At 41.2% G+C, this 22,501-nt stretch overlaps 1 protein-coding gene across 1 annotated transcript in view; it reads right to left on the reverse strand.

Moving 5' to 3' along the window:
* The window catches only part of Atp2c1 (ATPase secretory pathway Ca2+ transporting 1), a 106,974-nt gene that overhangs the window by 79,623 nt on the left and 4,850 nt on the right, over positions 1–22,501 (reverse strand). The window lies entirely within an intron of this gene.

The following is a 22,501-nucleotide window of genomic DNA, read 5'->3' on the forward strand; positions in this document are numbered from 1 at the left end:
AACCATAGCAAAATTGCTCTTTTATATCGGGCCCTATAACATGCTTCCAAACACACATTCAATATAATGGACCAAGTGTCTGTCTTTCTGTGTAGGGTGCCTCTTAAGCGCTTTTAGGATCAAAACTTCTGGACAGCTTCTGGGTTGACATACATACTCCTTCTATTTTGAAAAGTGAGCTTTTGCCAAGCATAGTAGTTCATGCCACTCCTAGGAAACAGAAGCGGAAGATGGCCACAATTTCCAGGCCAGGCTAGTATAGAAATCTATAATTCATCTCCACTTTGGTATGTATGCTTAATGATGTTTGTATGCCCCGTGGCATAAGCCTGTGGCTTCTATAATAAAATTGCTGTCTCATGCTCAGTTTTAAAATTAGTTTGTAGCAGTTTTTACTTACAGAATATTAATGTTACAACAAGCATAATTTAAAACACAAAGTGTATAAGGTTGATTACATTATATAAACACTTAGAATTCATATATAGACTTACGGAAACTGTAATTTTATTGTTGTGCTGGGGTTTCTTTTATCAAGTTAACACAGCTAGTGTCATTTGGTAAAATGGAAGCTCAACTGAGAAAATGTTCCCATCATGCAGACCTACCTACAGGCAAGTCTGTGGGGAATTCTAAGTGATTTATGGGAGTGCCCAGATCACTGTGGACAGGGCTATCCATGGGCAGGTGGTCATGGGTTATACACAATGCCAAGCTTAGGGAACCATGAGAAGCAAGCCAGTAAGCAGAATTCCTCCATGGGCTCTGCTTCAGTTTCTGCCTCCAGATTACTGCTTTGGATTGCTTCAGTGATGGAAATTCTAAGCCAAATAAACCCTTTTCTTCCCAGGCAGCTTTTGATGTCTTATAACAGCAAAAGAAAAGAAAATTAGGACATCCGTATTGTTGGTCATTGGACTAATTAGATGAACCTATGCATGTGTTGCTTGAGATGATTTTTCTATTCTGTAACAGATCACCATCCCACACTAGCCAACATCAGTAACCTGCAAAATTAAATGCATCATGTGCAAAATGTGGTTACAGGAGCTGAGAGTGCTCCTCAGTGGTGGGGCACTTTGATTTAACCTAAAGCACAACCAAGAAAGAAAGTGGGGCTAGGGAGATGAGAAAGAAGAGTGGTCACATGACCAAGAAGGGCAAAACCATGAGGCTTCTTGGGGAAAGCATGGGGAAGAACAGTCGTGATGCTCCAATCTTACTCAAACTGTGCTTTTTTTCTAATAGGATATGAGCCACCCTGCTTTTTATATTATAATAAAATTTGAACATTTAAAAGTTTATGAAAAACAAATACTTGCTATAAATTAGCCTAGTCCAACTACTTTTTTTACCCAATAAAGGACATGCAAAGTGTCAAGTATGATAGCTGCCATTTTTATAAACCCAGATGATAAAGAAATATGGATTTTAGAATAAAACTAGAAAAGCTACTTTTTAAATCTTCCCTCAGTTACTGTCTTCTTTTAAACCTTTAACATCATCTGAACTAAAGCATCAAAATTAATAGTTCACCTACTTCCTAGAAAAAGTCAGCAGACAAAGGTAGGTGCCCTGAAGTTCACTATCCACTATCCACTATCCCATATAGTTGGTCTAAAAAAATGTACTGAGCATGCTTATGCATATGTATGTCTGCTCGTGTGTGTGTGTGTGTGTGTGTGTGTGGAAGCCAACCTTGGGTACTATCCTCAGAATACCCTTCATCTCCAGGTCTATAATTGGCCTAGGACACACAGTTAACCTAAACTGACTGGCCAGCAAGCCCTAGGGGGCCTCCCATCTCTGCCTCCCCAGTAATGAAATTACCAACACACGCCACCATGCTCAGTTGGAGATAGAATTCAGTACGTTTTCATACCTTCAAGACAAGCATATTACTGACAGCTATCTTCCCAGACTCTAAAACTGAACATTTTTTCTAAAAGAAAAACATGACACTTTTTAGAGGTTAACCCACGCCAACTATACAACAATATGTTTCTTATACAATAAAGGGCGTGTGAAGTGTCAAGTATGAGGAAATGGGGTCACTGCAAAGAATGTCATAGGAAATCAGTGTCTAAGAGCTGCCTGCCAGAAACCCTATACATCTGCTTGATCCCATGTTTCTGCAATGCTACAGTAAAAGCTGAAAGCAAAAAATTTTAAATTGAAGGGATCCAATACAAGTGACTAGTGTTTGGTTAGTTTAATTTCACACAGATCCCTAAGTACTATGCAAAGATTTTATCTCCCACAGAATTCCACAGGCACATTTAATAGCATCCAAAACTGTGAACAATTTGATGGAGACTGAGAAGAGGACACTGGGGAACTTTAAAGTAGACTCTTAATCTTTATTCTTAAAGTTTGGACTGCATGACTCCCCATACTACAGGTTCTGAACTGAGTGTTGTTGGAATCATTACTATATATTGCCAGTTTTCTGGGTTGAAGGTAAACCAAGAGTTGCAGTTGAGGATAAGGAAAAAAAAAAAAAAACAAACAAACAAACAAAAAAAAAAAAAACCCAGGAGATGAGAAATTCTCAAGACTCAAAGGGTGGGACCTTGGATGTTCTACAGCGGGGAGGGGAAACTTGTAAAGTCCACCTCCAGTAGAAAAACAGAACATCAAGTGAGGGATGGGGTTGCCATCCCACATTAAAAAAAACTCTGATCCAGAATTGTTCCTGTCTAAAAGAACTGCAGGGACAAAAATGAAGAAGAGACAGAGGGAAAGGAGGTCCAGTAACAGGCCCAAATTAGGATCCAGCTCAAGGGGAGGCCCCAATATTACTGACGCTATGGTGTGCTTACAGACAGGAGCCTATTATGGCTGCCCTCTGAAAGGCCCAACAAGCAGCTGACTGAGACAGATGCAGATACTTGCACCAAACCAATGGATAGAAGCTAGAGCCCCCTGTGGTTGAATTAGGGAAAAGCTGGAAGCTGAGGAGGGCAACCCCATAAGAAGACCAGCAGATTAAACCAACTAATCTGGCCCCCGAGATTTCTCAGACACTGAGCCACCAACCGGACAGCATACACCAGCTGATATAAGCCCCCACCCCCCACACACACACATACAGCAGGGACATACACATAAAGACTGAACTGTAAAAAAAAAGATTAAAGAATAAAGAAAACAAGATGAACGTGAGTAGCCGCACAAGAATCAGTTCAAGACTTCATTATTTCCATGTAAAATAGATACGCAGTCTCCCAAGTTCTGTGAACCTTAGACTTCCTGTGAAAAGTAAATGCATCCATTTTAAAAGATACTATCCTGAGAGGTGGTGAAGTAGCTCACTGGCAGGCTAGAGTCTAGCATGCATCCAGCCAGAGCTCAATCCCTAGTCCCAAAAAGGAAAGGAAATACCACCCTATCTGATTTTCATATATGTATATATATATATATATATATATATATATATATATATATATATGTGTGTGTGTGTGTGTGTGTGTGTGTGTGTGTGTGTATACATATATATGTAATACATATGTATATTCATATGCAATTACATATGTAATTCATATATATAATACATATATTTCATATGTATATAAATATATAATTATATAATATATATATATATGATTAGTTGGATAAGTGCATAATCTGAAAGATTGTGTATTAGGGTTCGCTGGAGTCACAGAACTTATGGAACAGCTCTCTATGTTAAGCAAATTTATTGTGATGACTTATAATCTATAGTCCAACTAACCAAACAATGGGCAGCTGTGGATGGGAAGTCCAAGAATCTAGTAATTGCTCAGTCCACAAAGCTAGTTGTTTCAGCTGGTCTTCTGTAGAAATAGGTTCCAGCAGATGTGCTGGCAAGTAAGTGCAAGCAGTCGAAGAGTAAATTTTCCTTCTTCCAATGTCCTTATGTAGGCCTCCAGCAGAAGGTGTGGCCCACATTAAAGGTATGTACCACCATGCCTGGATCTAAAACTTGCTTTGTCCTAGGCTAACCCAGGACTGAGATTTCCTTGCCTCAGTCTCCTGAGATTAAAGGCATGTACTACCTTGCCTGGGCCTAAGCTTTTCATGGCCACTATATCTCAAGATCTCCATGCCAAGATCCAGGTAAGAAACTTGCATCTTCCAGTCTCAAGATCTGGATTACAGATGTTCTCTCCAATTCTGGAGTGTAGTTCATTCCAGATACAGTCAAGCTGACAACCAGGAATAGCCATTACAGATTGTCATTACAAGTCTTTATTGTGGAATATTTGCTACTGAGTTTTGCTGCAGAGCAAAGGATGGGGTGAGGGAGAATTTACAGGATTTTCAGAATGTAACAATGTAACAATTCATCTCCAAAACCACAAAGGGGTTAACTGGGACTTCTTGATCAATGTAGGAATAAGTCCTGAACAGTATCAAGCACTGCCCAGAGCAGAGGACATTATAGATTTTGACTCCAAGTAACCACTTGAAATCAGAAGCTAACAATGCTGAGGTGCACACTTCCTGGCACATAGGAAATTTAAGCCTGTGCTTTGGATTTTGATGGCGTGTATATCAATGCCTAACTAAAACCCAAAGTGCTTTCATCTCCAGCACAGTTTTCAGATCTTAGGGATTAAGGAATACACTCTTCATTCCTGGACAAGAGAGTGTGAGGAAGCAACGGCTTTAGAGCAGCCAAGGAAGGTTAAGGTGCTGGGGCACATCTTCTGCTGAAGCTTCCCTGGTGACTTGGCTGTCATGAGTGAGAATTTAGCATCCTGTTTGGAGGCCACTGGCTGTACTTGCAGTTTTCGCTAGGCCTCTTTTCTTCATTCAGATGCTTTCTCAGTTTCATAGAGGAAACATTTCAGCCCTTTACCCCATGGCACTCTGGTCTGGAAGAGCTTTGGAAAAGCTTGTATTTCCTCAGACCTTCAAAAGCAGCACGTTTTATACTTCAATACGTATAATTCTTTTCTTTGCCTAAACTTGTTCTGTGTCCTTCCATGCCCCCTGCAAAAACCATTTCTCTCTGCAGTGTTTCCTATTGTGCAAATAAATGAGAAAGAGGCTGTTATGATAATAAAGTAGAAAGGGAGATACTCAAGATAGAAAATAGCCCAAGGCTTATGAGAGTTCTGAAGTTTAGGCCAAATCACTCATGCTCTTACACAGACTCTTACAGTCACTGACCATGCTACACAAAACATGGACTCCATATCTAAGAGATGGTTTGCAGGATAGTTGATTTAGAAGGAGGAATTACAATTTGCCAATATGACTTGAGAGCAAGAGAGAAGAAACACAGATCCAAAATCAGCAGGAAAGAGTTTGTGAAACACAAGCAAATTGCTAAAATCTTTAGGCTGGAAAGCTCTTATTGTATGGAAAAACAGAAGCCTTTACAATATGCCTTCAGGTAACTTTTTGTTTTTGTTTGCTTGTTTGTTTGTTTGCTTGCTTTTGGTTATAAGGGGCAATGTCTGAATACCTGTACACTATATTAGAAGATATTAAAAAGAATTTAATATTACCAAATATTCTCTATTATGGTAAAATGGGGAACCACAGAAGGCAGGTAATAAAGATATTCCTATAGTCTGGGAACAAGTTGAATTTGAGACTTGATCTGGCCCTTCTTCAAACAGACAGAAAACTTTTCAAAGATCCTGGTACATCAAGCACAGGGGTCATTGGAAGTGTTCCTGTCTAGAAGAGTTTCACAAATGAGAATGGTACTGGGCCCTTTGGAGGGTGGGCAGGCAGTAAAGAGATCTCAATATTGTACTACAAATGATAAAGTATGTACTTCGTGGACATTATGGATGACACTCAAATACCCATACTCTTCCTTGATCTAACTGAACCAGAAAGTCTCAGGGGAGATTCAACAGCCTATGATTGACATGACATCCAAATGATGCTGAATGTTTGAGGGCAACGAAGATCTCAGGACCCTTTTCCCATACATCTCTGGTGACAAGTGAGCAGCAAGGTTGAAAAGTAGTGACAGGAAGAAGCCAGTGCCCTGTGCGGCTAAGCTGCCAACCAACCTAGACCCTCGCATGCCCTGGACTTCCTGTCACATGACATTTTCTGCAGCTTACAACTAGAAGCATACAAATTGGTAGGTTGAGTGAGAAGAGACAATTAGATAAAAAAGGTTAAAATTTAGCTGGTTGTTCCTATAAAATGTAAAGAGTTTAATGCACTATGACATGTGACATAATCAAATGACAAAGTGTCATGGCAGCCATTTAAAATGCTTAAGGCAACATTGGTGGGAAAGAACAGAGTAAGACATAAATCAGACAACTAAACTAAGGTTATGGTTTTTAAGGCCCATATTAGGAAGTAAAGCAGAAACTTGGCTCTTTGACTTCAAGAGTTCTATGGAGAAGTTTCTCTCAACTCTAAATTAGTGATGTTTTAAAATCATACAACTGTACTTCATTCTTGAAAAATGAAGTGACATTTAGGCCCTTTGTTTTTTATGTGGTTGTATATTCTGAAACTTTACTTCTTGTTCCAAGCCAATGCTCAAACTCCAAGCTTCTTACATGTCACGTGAGGAATTTTACAATTACACTGAACCCCTAGCCCAGGTTGTTGGATTTCTTTTCTTTTCTTTTCTTTTTCGTAATCAGTGACTACAGTGGCAGATTCTTCAACAAAATTGAAAACTGAAGTTGAGTGTGCAGCTTCTTATTGCTTTACATGAGTTCTCTTCCAAGAGACATAAAGATAGTTGACTGTGAAGGGTTCATACATCTACTGGGGCAGATGAAAACCTATAGCACTTGGGGTCTTTAGAACACCTACATGATGATTCATTGTTTCCTAGCTTAAATGATTAGACCTGGCTTTGTTTGGTTGGTTGTTGGTTGTTTAACAGGAGAAAGTACTCGGGATAGAAATCAAGGCCTCATACTTGCAAAGCAGAAACTCTACCACTGAGCTGTACCACCAAACTCACTCATTTACACCGTGGAAAACACAAAAATAATCTGGGAATGGAAAATATGCCAAGGCTGAACATTTGATTAAAGCATTTAAGTTTAGAAAAAATTAAAATTAAAAAAACAACCCAAACCAGACATTTGTTTAGTGCTTTTCGATAGAGACAACGCCAACTCTTTGAGGTAGTTAGACTCAGTTGTCAGAAACCTGTAAGGCAAACAGCTCAATTGCTTTTTAGAACTCATAAAGCCTTGACTCACGGGCGATGCTCCTTACACAGGGTTTCTTCATGCCCAGTGTAAAAACAGAATGTCCATCTTGGATTTCCTGCAGAGTTTCCACGGCACCCTGCTAGGGAGCACACGAGGTGCTACCCAGTTTACTGAATCCTCCCTCTGCTCACTGTCTTGTTTTACTCAGGGCTGGCCTTATTCATTATGGGCTCATACAACCTTGAGAGGGACTAATTCCCGAACCCAAGACATTTGTCCTAAAGCTCCCTCGATGACAGTCAAGACTAGATTATTTAATTATACAATCATTGTCTTTCTCAGCTGGTCTCAGTTATTGTCTACAGTCTACTTATTTGTTTTTATTTAACCTTCAAATACCATTACTGGGGAACTCATGCTCTAAGTAGAAGCTTTTCAAAATCTCTTGGGTTTATCTTCTCAGAGTTGGAAAGGGTTACTGAAATGAGAGAGTAATCTTATGAATAAATTAGCAGAGGCAAGTATTTTAGAGAGATTATTCTGTAGGTAATTGAGACATGTTAATTAACATGCTCTACTGAAAAAAAAATCAACAAAATACATATTTAGCATATGTCTAGGATCTAAAAGCCACTCAGCAGCATCAGGAATATTGATTTCATCTTTGCAGCTAAATTGCTGTTCTGTGTCTTTAACATCCTTTTTGTGTACAAAGCAGAGTAGGGGCAAGGAAAATTTATTTTTTTAATATTGAGACTTCGTGGTGGCTTTCATTTGGATCATATAGAGGGCAGGACAACTATTCTACCCTTCTGATGTCCCACAATTTAAATCCACAACTGAAATTCCCAGTTGCCCCTTCAGTTTAATCAGGAAACATCCATAACAGAAAGAAGCAAATAAATATGAATATGTATGTTAGAGTCTTAGCGCAAAGAAACTGCTTAATCATTTCTCGCATTAGTAAGTATTATGTAATGCTTGGCTTGGGACTGCTGTAGTAGAAAATGGTCAATTAAGAACTTTCCAAGCTGTAAGTCTTCATTGCTGTTCCCCTGGCATTAACAATGATGCTACATCTTTCTGAGTGGTACCCGGGCTGCTCTTGAGAAGGTATCCCTATCAGCTCTGCTTCTAAAAAATACACATAATCAAATGGCCTCGGTCGGTAGTTCTCAAAGTGGGGTCCCTGCCACCCGAGAACTTGTTAGAAAGGCAAATTCTCGGGCTTCATTCAGTCCTGCTGAATTAGTAGCTGGGGGGAGGGGGGGCACAGGGTCCAGTAGTTCTATGTTTTAATTACTCCCTCAGGTGATTCCGATGCCTGCCTAGGTTTGAGCACTGATTTGCAAGAAGCAGAAAGCATTCATCTGCAGACTATTTTGATCATGATAAGTAGTCTTTAATTTAAGTAGTCTTTAATTCTAAAGAACACAGTGAGGGTGCATATCAGTATTTAAAACTCTCTCCGTCATCCTTAAGTCATGTAAGAGTTGAAACTCTCTCAAATAGTTGCCTGTTGGCCTAAAACCAAACCGTGGGTAGAAAGAGCATTAGGATCCTAAAGGGATTGTACTTCTTTCATTGTAGGCACCTCTGCACATCACCTGCCACACGCTTTGTGCAATAAAGATGAGAGAGAGAAAGAGAGAGAGAGAGAGAGAGAGAGAGAGAGAGAGAGAGAGAGAGGAAGAGGAAGAGAAAGAAGGAGGAGGAAGAGGAGGAGGAGGAAGAAGGAGGGAGGGAGGGAGGGAGGGAGGGAAGGAGGAGAGGGGAGGGGAGAGAGAGAGAAGGAGGAGGAGGAAGAGGAGAAGGAGGAGGGAGGGAGAGAGAGAGAAGGAGGGAGGGAGGGGAGGGAAGAGAGAGAGAGAAGGAGGGAGGGAGGGGAGGGAAGAGAGAGAGAGAAGGAGGGAGGGAGGGGAGGGAAGAGAGAGAGAGAGAGAGAGAGAGAGAGAGAGAGAGAGAGAGAGAGAGAGAGAGAGAAACAGTGCAGCCATGTAATAGCCAGAGTTGTAATGCCAGCTATGAAGCCAACCTTTGTTTCCTGATTCCAGGCCGGACCTTTGGAACAATGCCTCATTGCCCAGAGGTTATCAGGCTTTTTAGCCAGACCAGTAAGATGAAAGAGAGACTTTTTCCCCCCTACAAACTAAATAGAAAATACTGTTCTCTTGAAACTGGATCCTCCCCATGGAAATAGTTCATTTAAAAAAAATGAAAATAAAAAGGTTTTAGTCGTGTAACACTTCAGTGTATAACAATTTTTAAAACATTATTAAGTTTTGTATTGAAGTCAGAGAAAGAGGAAAGGTTTCACAGTATTCAATGTCTTTTGGGAAATTTTTATTTTACATATATGCATTTTGTTTTGTTTTGTTCTTTTGTTTTTTGTCTGCATGCATATCTATACACCACTTGTTTTTCTGGTGCCCTGGGAGGCCAGAACAGAGTATTAGACCCCTTGAAACTAGAATTACAGATGGCTGTGAGCTACCATAACAGTACTGGAAATTGAACCCAGGTCTTCTGGAAGAGCAGCCAATGTTCTTAACCACTGTCCCCTATTTAAACATTTAAAAAAAATTTTCATGAGCTAGAGAAATGTTCAGTAGTTAAGAGAACATGCTATTCTTCCAGAGGGTGTGGGTTTGATTCCCATTACCCACATCAGGTGGCTCATAACCATCTCTAACTTTAGCTCTGGGGTCAGGAGCTGATGGGGATCCAATATGTAGTTTTTAAGAGAGCAATACACTGTTTCACAGATAACTTGGGTACAAATAATGTATAACTCCAGTTCTAGGGGATGTGGCCTCTGCTGGTACCTGTACTCAACTGGTGTCCCCATACCTATATATACACACACACATACACACTCAAGTGCATGCACACACACAATTAAAAATTATAAACATGTATATTTGCTATATAAAGTTAATGCGTTCCTATTATAAATTTGCTTTGTTTTCTGAGTTGTTTTTTTATTTATAAAACCGTGGCCCAGCTGAGTGGTAAACATTGTAACACAGATGATCGTACAGACACGATTAGCAGTGCCGCTAACATTTCAAAACAGTTGTCCATAGATGCAATAAAGGTAGAACATTCAAGAGCTTCTGCTAAGAAGAGGACCCATGGAGAAGCTGGGCCTCGGAAGGCACAATCAATGAACACAGCAAGAGAAGCCAATGTAAAGGTGACTTTTTACAGGATATTGGGCAAATTACAGTAACTATGTTATAATTGCACGTAACAGATGGGTTTGCAAAAGCTTGATTACCTCTTGATGAATTTTTAAAGACTTCCTTAGTGCAGTTGTAATTTTTCTACTATGTGGTCTTTAACAGCAATAACAGGCTCTTCTCCTCTACATGTTAACTTGCCCAGTTAGAAGAATAGTAAACAATGTGTTTAATATTAATTAAGCTAACATAGGAGTTTGAGACCTGTTTGCAAACAATCCCTTCACAAATAAAAATCAAAGATCTATGAGGGCAGAGAGACAGGGGCCTTTGAGGCTTGCCAGCACTAGACCATGTCCAATTTACATCACTCTATTTACAAAACACCCTGAAAAGGAGAAGAAAAACAAATCCCCCCTCCTCCACCCCCACCCCTTCACTCAGGGAGGTTGGGCATTACTGCCGCACGGACCTTGAGGACCATCTTTTTGATGTATCTATGACATAGAGTCTTGTGTATTGCAGTGCAAGACCATTTTTAAATTCTGTAACCCCATCCAGGGCAGGTTTTTCTTGGAAACCAACAGAAGTTAGGCGTTTGGGAACCACACTGGCAAAAAGTTCACTTCAAGTCTAAACTCTAGCATGTTCTCACAGTCTTGCATTTTGGTAAAAAAAGTGCAGATTATTTGAGTTGCAGTTGATGTTGGAGCACTGATTTTGTTGATGTTTCTCCATCCTGTGCCATATATCACCAATGTATTCCGGGTCTGTCTCAAAGGAGCTTGAGTCAGGGAAAACATTTAGATTGTGTTAGGTTTAGTGGCATATATAAACATATTTTGCAGGCAGTGTCTATATGGTTACATTATTGCTAACTGCCCTGTTGGAGAAATGACAACCAGGAATATTCTAACTACCTGAATTAGATCAGAGAGCCCAGAAATGTTGCTGTTTGTGTGTTTCATAGTAGCCAAGCACCTGAAGGATATGCATAGTGCCTGAGAAACAGAACCAGAAGCTTAGTCTATGGTTCTTTCTAGACTTACTTTAAAAACAAATATGAATTAACCAGGATCAGAGAATGTAGTGAGAGTTCTGGAATTTGTTTTTTAAAAAAAAAAAAACACAGAAATATTATAAGACTGTGCTTTCATTTTAATCCCAGGTGTGGAGATGTGGGGCTGCTTCGGATTGTCTGCCGCAGCTGACTATGATTTGCCTAGTGCTCTAGCAGAAGCATGATTTTGCCAGCTGCAGATAGTTTCTGTGATTGTGTAACATTTGGAATTCTGGGACCTTTTCAGAGGGTACAGTACAAGGGACAAGGTGGGTGGGTGGTGGTCATTCACAGGGTGTTGGTTGTGCTCTGTTAGTAATTGTGCTCAAAGAAGAAACAAAAGGGAAAAAGTTAGGTTCAGGAACTTTCCTAGTTCCTCTCTCCCCTCTATTTTTATTTCTCTAGTATCTAATGTTGTGGGGACAAAATGGTGGGCGGGGTGGGAAAAAAGAAGAAGCCACAGAGTAGCAAAGATCATCTACAAGGAGTGTCTGCATTCCTGTTCTCTCTTGCTGCATGAACACCACATGTGAGGGGGTGATTAAAGATCCAAGACACCCCCTCAAAGGTAGGGACAAATCATTTTAGAATACCTCAGCTAATTCATAAGAAAAAAAAAGCAATGTTATCCTCTACATTTTGTGATATTTGTCAGTGTTTGTCATTCAATTTTGTAATTGTTGACACATTTTAAATATTTAACTTCTATCATCATGGTATTTATGGCTTCTGGTGTTTAATATGACAATTTCACTGGGCTAATGATGACTGGTTGGATTGCAGCTAGTAAGACATTATTCCTGAGCATATCCATGAGGGTGGTCTAGCAGAGATGAGCATTTGAATCAGTAGGCTCAGTGTGTGCTGCAACACAGTAGGTCCTCATGCAACCCACAAAGGAACACACAGAACCAAAAAGCATAGAAAAAGCATGTTTGCTCCTTCTGTGTGGAGACCTTCATCTCCTGCCTTCAGTGTTCCCTATTCTTGGGCCTTCTTCCTTAGACCAAATTAAATCACTGACTATCCTGGTCCTTCAACTAGCAAAGGAAAGAACATGGGAGTTCTAAGCCTCTATAATTATATAAGATAGACATCATAAATACTCATAGTAAATAAAATGTCTTGATTTTAAAAAATGTTCCTAACATAAGTTATGATAGTTCTATTTCCAACCATTATAATTTTAAATTTTCTTTGTTTTGTTTTGTTTTTCAAGCCAGGGTTTCTTTGTATATCCCCAGCTGTCCTGGAAATCACTATGTAGACCAGGCTGGTCTCGAACTCAAAATTCCACCTGCCTCTGCCTCCCAAGTGCTAGGATTAAAGGTGTGTGCCACCACTTCCCTGGCTTAATTTTAAATTTTTATTTGTTTATTTTATGTATTGGTGTTTTGCCTGCATATATATTTGCACACCACATGTGAGTTACACGTGGGTGCTGAGAATTGTACCTGGATCATCTGAAAAAGCAATTAGCACTTCTAACCCCTCCTAAGCCATCTCTCTAGTCCTGTTATCTTTAGTAAATTTAAGAACATCTAATTGTAAGGAGAAAGTGAAAGGAAGGTCAAGAGGAAGGAGAGAAAGTGACCATCAGTGGCAGGGGTGGGGGGGTGGGGGGAGGGTGTCTGTCTCATATGGAGAGGTTCGTCAACAAATCTGGAATCAAAATCTTACTGCCACCATTTATGACCTGTGTACCCAGTTATTTTACCTCCCCAAAAGTCATTCCTTTTAGCCTCAAGATGAGGATGCTATGACACTTTGCAGTGTCATGAGGATTAACTGAGGGCATATCTAAAGGACCTTGCCAAGTGCTTAGCACAGGTAAGGCATTCGATAAAAAAAACTTAAGCTTCCCTCTTCTAAAATGTATATTCTCATTGTTGCCCCGAGCCATACTTCCCATTAGGATGAACAAGCTAACAACAATAATTTCAGCATTTTTCACAGCAAATTTTGAGCAGTACAACATATGTAGGAAATTCATTTCTTTTTCTGTCAAGACATGGAACTGTCTGTACAAGGTGTGAGATTATGCCATCTTCTGTTCTGAACAGAAGTTGGCAAAGTGCCGTGTGTGAGCTGTGAAATGGGGTAGCAAGCCTCTATATTTGGGATCCTGAAGGTCTCCCAGAGAATCCTGGATCAAAAAGCACCAACCCCTTGGTGCTCCTGAAAAATGATAGAACCATCTGGAAAAAGGGTCTAGCGGAAGAAAGGTCACTAGGGACATTCCCTCAAAGGTGATGTTTCAGACCACAACCCTCTTCCTCTCTGTTTCCCATATGATGAAGTGAATGATTTCCTTTGCCTACTGTTCCACTGTGTTTTCCTGCCTTGCCCCCCTCCCCCAGCCCCTTACCCCCAGATAAATGAACCAACTGAGGACTGAAGTCTTCTCTGGTGTTTTATCACCAAATCTGATAAACACACAACTTAAGGGTCTTCGTGAATGAATGTACAAGGGTTTGCAGTTGTGTTCCTATATTTCAGAGACACAATAATAGTCCAGGCAGTCACCTATTTATTCTGTGTTTCGAAGGCAGCCAGGTACAGTAAATGGAAAACTTCACAAGAAAATGAATACTAAGAGCTCAGAAGTCAGCCCAGGGTCCAGGTGTCTCTCAAGTAAAAGCCACACAGCTGAGATAATATGAGCAGCAGGGGACAGAACATGATCTTTAGGAGTTTCCATTGAAAAACCAGAAAGCTGGCAGTGTTAAACTCAGGAAAAACAGACTAAAATTAATAAGAGGCTTTACAATGGGGGGGGGTGCCTAATGTTTAAAATGTCACAAAAGAACCCCAAATTCCTCAATGCTCCTATCTATCCACAGCTATGTAAGTACACATGGTTATTTATCCTTAGACTGGAGGGGGCCATAAAAGCTACAAAGCTGTGGATAGAGGGATTCAGGGTCCATTAGGCTCAGGAAAGCTTGGTACATAAGCTTTTTACCTGAGGTCATTATTAGACATAGTTCTATTTCCTTTCTGGCTGGAGGATTTGCACACTGCCAGGATCTCTCAAATCATTTGTTTCTGGCTTTCTTGGTCTTAGACCTCCGAGCAGCGTTGCTCATTCTGTAGAATTTTTACAACTAGCTAAATGAAATCAAAACACCTGATCCACGTGTGCTTTTCATCTTCCCATTGCCCACTATCTAGAATCTTATGGCTAGAATGGGCCAAATAAGTCGTTCAGTAGTCTCTTTCCTAGTCAGAAACCATCGTTACAATGATCTTCAAAGAGAGACATGCAACTGTGTATTCTGCAAATGCCAACTCATTACTTTCTCTCTTGTTTGACTTTACTATTACATCACAACTCTTCCCTGCAATTCTGCCCATGAGTTGTGCTTAATTTTTTTCTGTAACCTTCAAAAGACATCCCTAGCTTTCTTCACAAATTAGTCCCTCGAATCTTCCGAAGCACATACACAAACACAGATGAAAACAGTCACATCCCACCTCTTCCTCACCGGGCCAAAACAATCAGGGTTCTTTTTAAGCACTTCTGTCTCGGGATAGAATTCATGCCACCCATTGCCCCAATTCGTTCATTTCCATCAGCTTGTGTTCAGCACTGTGTTCTGACAGGCTTGTTGCTAATTGTCTAGGACCTATTGGCATTAAATAGCTCAATAAACAGATGGAATTGCTCGGGACAGGTACGGCAAAGAAGAATTGCAAGGTTTCCTTAGAGCATATATTAGACAGGACTGAGGAGGAGGAGCCTGGCTAGGGGCTGGAAATATAGCGGGGGGGTGTGGTGTAGAGCACTTGCCCAGCAGGGAAAGCTGCCCAGAAGGGAATGCATAAAGAAGATTTGAAGGGAGAGTAGGTGTTAACTAGAGGAAGGCAGAGAGGGAACCAGCAACAGAAGACTCTCACCAGGAAGTAACAGGGAAGTGGAAACAGGGTGAGTAGATGGTGGTACTGTAGGGGCAGACTGAGGTGAAACCAGCATGTGGTGAGAGAGGGCGTCAGAGCCAGACCAATCAAGGCCCTCCATGACAGGGAACTTCATACTTATCCCCAAAGCAAGTAGAAGCCACTGAAAGACCACAGGTGCCTGAGAGGTTTGTCTTTGAAAGACTATCATCTCTGGTGAAATCCTAGGAGGCTATTCCCTGCCTCAGGCAAGACATAATGATGGCCTCTGGGGTGAGGTTCTGGGAAAAGAGAAGACAATTATCTAGGAAAAAGGTTGAAAGGACATGGAGGTAGCCATGATACCAACTGAGGAAACAAGAAAGGCCTAGCGGGGTTACAGGATGCATGGGTGGTGCCGGTTCCCTATAACAGGTTTGTGAGGAAGGCAGATCATGGCACTAGGCGGTGTTGACTCAGAAGCCATTAAGCTTCCTGCAGCCTGTCAGTTAGAGGTTATAGGGCGCTGGTAACTTATTTTCCTTTTCTATAAATGCAACATTTCCCCCTCCCATCAGCTAGAGGAATTTTGTAATTACCACGATAAAATAGTTCCACTTTTAATGTCATATTTAATAGTCAGGAATACTAAGATGCAGCCTCATCTTATCACAGCAATTGACTTCCAGTGCTCCCTACATAGAATTATACAAATTCCTACATGAGGGTGGTGTAACAGCTCTAGCCTCTGTTTTAAATTCTACACAGATAATCTTTTACTCCTGCACCCAAACCATTTAAATCTTTCTCTTTTCAAACCAATCACAAGGACACTGGGCACTTTCCAGTTCCCTCAGGTATCACGAGCGTGCACAATCACACACACACACACACACACACACACACACACAAACCCAGGCATACAAGGACAAGCACATATGAATGCGCACACTCACACAGGCATGAACACACACACACACACATAAATACTCACACATCCCCACATACAAGCACATACATGCACACAAGCACACACTCACACATGCACTCACATATGCACGAACACAAGCCAGGCAAAGCCCAGAGCTTTGTGGTGCTAAGTGAATATTCTGCCACTGTGCCATCAGCTCTGATAACTCCCTTTTTACATTCTTACTTATTTTGTGTGTCCGTCTATGTGTACATGTTTAAGTACACATGCTTCCATTCTTTTCTTCCTTCATGGGAGTCTCAAAGATCACACTCAGGTCACCAGGCATGGCTGCAAGTGCTTTCGCCAGTTGAACCAACTCACCAGCCCCATCATGACCTAAAGATAACAGCAAGCAAACAAGCAAAACCCTACAACTTTTAAAAATAGATAACTCTGGCATAATCTCAAGCTAACCAATTTACCTTAAGGAGCTTAAAAGACTCTTCACATTTCTCAGACCATGCTGTAGTAAACTGTGTGCCATTTCACCCAGGGAGGATGAGCATATATCTGCAACACTGGCAACCTTATTTGGTATACTGAGACTCAACATAGACTTATTTGGGAGGAGGATTAGAGCGCCCCCAGGTTTTAGAGAGCCAACTGTCTGAAGTTCAAATTCAATTCAAGTAGTTAACATCTTAACTTTAAGTAGGCATTCTCTAAAAAAACAAAGAATGGAAAAAAAAGCTTACATCATTTGACAGGCTGAAGCTGTAGCTCAGAGGTAGAGCACTTGCTTCTCATGTTCAGGTTCCAGCAGTATTGTTTTTAAAAGGCAAATAATGAGGGATAGAAATTGCTTTAAAAAGATAAACAGAAACAAACAAACAAACAAACAACAAAAAAAAAAAAACATAGATTCTGTTTGTCCAAAGCACATTCTCTTAAACCATTGTGGAGAAACTTTAGACCAGCCTCCGAAACAAAATTTGATTGTAATCTATAATAAAATGTCGCTTTAATTATACTATATCTCTCAGCTCCAAAGAGGACTTTTCATATCGCAAATAGATTCAGATTTGCTGTTAAACAGACACAGCCTATCTGGTCAGTTCTTAATGCTATGTCTTATGCAGGAAAAAAATTTTTTCTGTGCAAGAGGGCAAGGCTTGGTTAGCTGAGATCATCTCAAAATCTTGTCTGTGAAATTAGTCAACCTGTGCTTTGTGATCCCTCCCCTTATCTCCCCCTTGCCAGGGATCTGTAGGAGGAGAGATTTCAGCTGATGAGGCTTCAGAAGAGAAGCAGAAGCTGAGAGCCGACTCTCTAAAAAAAAAAAAAAAAAAATCAAATCAGCTCTTTTCTGGCTCAGCCTTGTGTCACTATTGCTGCCATCATCTGCTCTGAAGGACAGCATCCGACCCTGTGATGTACCTGACCCTACAACCTCTCCGATAGTGATGAAGCACCCTTCTTTCATTCACTCACAGAAATGTGTCTCATTTGTGCCAGACATGTCTGGTACTGATGCTGAAACAACAACTGTAAAGCCTCGCATTCCTTCATTGGGCTAAAGTAAGATTTCATGTAGAGAAGAAAATTCTGAATGCTACAGAATGAGGATTACAGCAGTAAATGCATATGGGACATGAACTGGAAGGCTCTTGTTGCAATGATCCAGAGAGGAGAAGGGATGGTGGCAAATTGAATAATTATTTGAGAACTGGCTAGTGTGTTAGTTACTTATGGCCTTGGAAACCTGATGGATGACACAGGTATACAGAGATCTGAAAAAAAGCAGTGTTGCTTGCCTGCCTGCCTCTGCTTCTTGCTGCTACGTCTCTGTATGACTGCTGTCACCATCAGACTCCAAATTCTTCTGTCTTCCAAAATGGACTCAAGATGACTAACTAGACATCTTCCAGGCCTTCAAGTCCAGGATAGGAATACTAAAGCATTCAGTGTTGTGGCCTGAGCAGCTATGAGGTTCGTAGCTTCTAGCATGTAGATGCCCGTTGTTATATTACCCAGGATTCTTTGGAAGCCATTTCAATAAGTGTGTCTGTGTGTTTACATTTCATCAGTTTTTTCTCTCTAAAGAACGAGGTCTTTTAAAATGCTTTGGAAACAGGGGTAAGGAGGAGAAAGGCAGATACCAAGACGATGCCAAGGTTTCATGGGTGGAGTTGGAGTGTTCTCCCTGAACACAATTTGCCATGTTTGCAAGACATCCAGATAGAGACATTGAACAGGTAACTGGATATGCAAGGCTGCAGTGTACTCCCAGTAAGCATTTGAGAGTGATTGGCTTAAAGGTCGTAAATGAAGCTACAGGACTAGCAGACCTCATCCAGTGAAGAGAGAACAGACTTTCCAAAGGAGCTCCTTACATCCTCACATGATGTCTCTGCCACGTCTGCCACCCTCAAGAGCAGTGAAGAGCTCTAGTTCCCCACAGGCCACTCTAGGCTGAAGCCAAGGAACAGTCTACCAAGAGGTAGAACAAATCCTCCCTCCCCTACTCAGTGTCCTGTTTGGTCACCTGAGACACAGAGCAGCTGGTCTCTGGTACTCAGAAGAACATTATCTGCAAGTCAATTTCCCACTAGCTGGATGCTGATGTCTGAACCTCACCTTGACCGTTGTTTTAAGGCCAAAATAAAGGAACTGCAATCATGCGGTCTCACCTATGTCCAGGCAGAGTTACCAAATTCACCCGAGGTCCACTGAGGCTGGAGCTCCCTGTTCCTACTGCACCATCTCATGAATTTTGGTAGTCATGAGTCTTCCTAATCTAGCTTCTTCACGCACTCATGACTTTAACCTTCTACCTGTGTAGAGACCCAGATTTGTGAAGCGTTTGCCGCTAGAGATCTGGGAGTGCAAAGGATGAGAAGCAAATGGTGTCTTTGGGATACCACATCCCTGTTGGTACTTAAGAGTGAGGATATTGGTGTGCCCCAACAGACACATCACCAACAGCAATGGAAACTACCACACAAACCAAATCCCCTGTTAAATCCTGTCTCTACAGCACCAAGGACAAGGGAAGATCATCAAGGAGACACTTCAAAAGGAAATCTGTGGATAAGGGTAACAATGATCATGACTTAGACCATGACGTGGGGGACGGGGGAGGGGCAGTCCCTTTGGCCTACTCAAGACATGGGTAAAGTGATGTGTGTCACAGACATTCTAGTGCGTATCATCCGTCTGTAGTACAGGTGTCTCTCACACCAGCCTTTGTCATGTTGCAAAGTGAGCCTGACAAAGTAAATAGCATATGAGGCAAGATCACATGTGCATATGTATATTGACATGGAAGCAAACAGTTACCATGCTAAATATGGTAGAGACTTGTGGTAATCAAAGCACGAACAGTCTCAGGATAGAGGGGGCTCTGCCGCATCTCCCAGCAGAATTGGAAGAAGGTTCTCTTCTCAGTCTATGAAACCTGAGTCTAAGGATGCAGGGGGCATCTCCAGGCAGGCTATAATAAGTAGGGGAGGAATTCTCAGAGAGGAGTGGATTTGAACGCACCGAGGAGGAGAAGCAGATGGTGTATCTGGGCTACCACAGGCCTGTTGGTGCTTACGAGTGAAGATATTGGTGTGCAGATATTACATTTAATAACAATGAATCATTCAGAATTGAGAGAGTTGTCTCACCTTTTAATTCCCACCCCCAGCTGCATCTTCATTCAGGATACACCTCATCTGGCCTCCAAAGAAGCTTTAAATACTTCCCCTTTGGTTGGTTGGGGGCACTGAGTGTCAACCTTAGGGCCTTATTCATGCTAAGTGTATACCACTGAGCCACTCTCGAAGCCCTGAACACCTCTGTTGCAAGCCAATTTTCCTTCTTAAAAATCAGGTCCCCCCCCCAATCTCACAGAACCCAGAGAAAGTGGGCCTCCCAGGAGCTCTAGCCCAGGCAGTATCTTAGGTAAGGAGGCAGCAATACCCGCCACAAACAGAGAGTAACTGGGACCCACTAGGACCCAGGAAGTTACTCCTGGCCTGGAGCACTGGTTCCTTCCTGTCTGCGCATGAGCACTGAGCAGATCTTGGGCCCCAGCTCTAACCCCAGTAGGAACATCCACCCCACACAGTTGTGATACAACCAAATTAATAGGAAAGACAGGCTCCAGTCAGACACAGGGCAGGTAGCACTAAGGAGATCCAGATGGCAAAAGGCAAGCGCAAGAACATAAGCATCAGCAACCCAGGGTACTTGGCATCATTAGAACCTAGTTCTCCCACACAAGAAAGTCCTGAGTTCCCCATATCACTAGGAAAGCAAGATTCAGATTTAAAATCACTTCTAATGATGGTGATAAAGGACTTTAAGAAGGACATAAATAACACTCTCAAAGAATTTGAGGAGAACACAGGTAAACAGGTAGAAGCCCTTAAAGAGGAAACACAAAAATCCCTTAAAGAATTACAAGAGAACACCACCAAACTGGTGAAGGAATTGAACAAAACCATCCAGCACATAAAAATGGAAGTAGAAACAATAAAGAAATCACAAAGGGAGACTACCCTCAAGATAGAAAACCTAGGAAAGAAATCAGGAGTCATAGATGCAAGCATCACCAACAGAATACAAGAGCTAGAAGAGACAATCTCAGGTGCAGAAGATACTATAGAAAATATTGACACAACTGTCAAAGAAAATGCAAAAAGTTCTTAACACAAAACATCCAGAAAATCCAGGACACAATGAGAAGACCAAACCTAAGGATAATAGGTATAGATGAGAGTGAAGATTCCCAACTTAAAGGGCCAATAAATATCTTCAACAAAATTATAGAAGAAAATTTCCCTAACCTAAAGAACGAGATGCCCATAAACATACAAGAAGCCTACAGAACGCCAAATAGACTAGACCAGAAAAGAAATACCTCCCATCACATAATAATCAAAACACCAAGTGCACGAAACAAAGAAAGAATATTAAATGCAGTAAGGGAAAAAAGGCCAAGTAACATATAAAGGCAGACCTATCAGAAATACACCAGACTTCTCACCAGATACTATAAAAGCTAGAAGATGCTGGACAGATGTCATATAGACCCTAAGAGAACACAAATGCCAGCCTAGGCTACTATATACCCAGCAAAACTCTCAATTACCATAGATGGAGAAACCAAGATATTCCACAACAAAACCAAATTTACACATATCTTTCCACAAACCTAGCATTACAAAAGATAATAGTGGGAAAGCTCCAATACAAGGAGGGAAATTGTACCCTAGAAAGAGCAAGAACGTAATCCTCTTCCAACAAATCCAAAAGAAGATAGCCACACAAAGATACCCCAACTCTAATAACAAAAATAACAGGAAGCAACAATCACTGTTCCTTAATATCTCCTAACATCAATGGACTCAATTCCCCAAAAGACATAGGCTAAGTGACTGGATATGTAAACAGGACCCAGCATTTTGCTACATACAGGAAACCCACCTCAGTGACAAAGACAGACTCTACCTTAGAGTAAAAGGCTGGAAAACAATTTTTCAAGCAAATGGTCCTAAGAAACAAGCTGGAGTAGCCATTCTAAAATCTCCAGCCTGAGAACACAAAGGAAGGGCTCCACCTGTATAGGTAGTTGAGGGTGGCCTTGCCAGGCATCAGTGGAAGTGGACAGCCTTGGTACATGAAAGTTTGGATTCCCTAGTGTTAGGGAATTTCGAGAGAAGGGAGGCAGAATGGGAGGATGGTGGGAGCACACCCTCATAGAAACTCCCAGAATTATATGGATTAGACATGACAGAGGCAGGCCACCAGAAGACTAGATTCCAGAATTCAAACAAAAAATTAGCTTGATACTAAAATTTGTTTTGAGAATTGTATATTGCAGAATACACAGCCTTGGTGTATCTACTCATCAAGCAAGCTGAGCAGACTTGCTCAAACCTCTGATGTCCTAGAATAACAGCCGGATACAGTGAAGACACAGCATCAGAGGCTTATCAATTTACTCTTACCCCTGCCCCTCTTCTAATATCTCAATGCCCATAAACAGCTTGAAGAAGTTAATGAAGAGTCGGTGCCCCTATTCCCTGGGCTTGGGAACTGAGCTGGTTAATATTGGGCCGTCTTTCTAGGGAAAAGTAGTGGTTATGTTGGAACAGGGAGGAATAGCTAGGAGTTATTGCATAGCCATAACCTATTGGTAGAAATATGTGTAATTGTTATTAAGATGAAGTTATAATTTCTTAAATGGTACAAAATTTACTTTGATTTCAAAGTTAAGGTTTTCATTGGTATGAGCTTCTTATTGATATAAAAGTGAGATTAATATTGTTACTCTCATATG

Source organism: Arvicanthis niloticus, chromosome 21, assembly GCF_011762505.2.
Source record: "Arvicanthis niloticus isolate mArvNil1 chromosome 21, mArvNil1.pat.X, whole genome shotgun sequence".
In the NCBI taxonomy this organism is placed as follows: Eukaryota; Metazoa; Chordata; class Mammalia; order Rodentia; family Muridae; genus Arvicanthis; species Arvicanthis niloticus.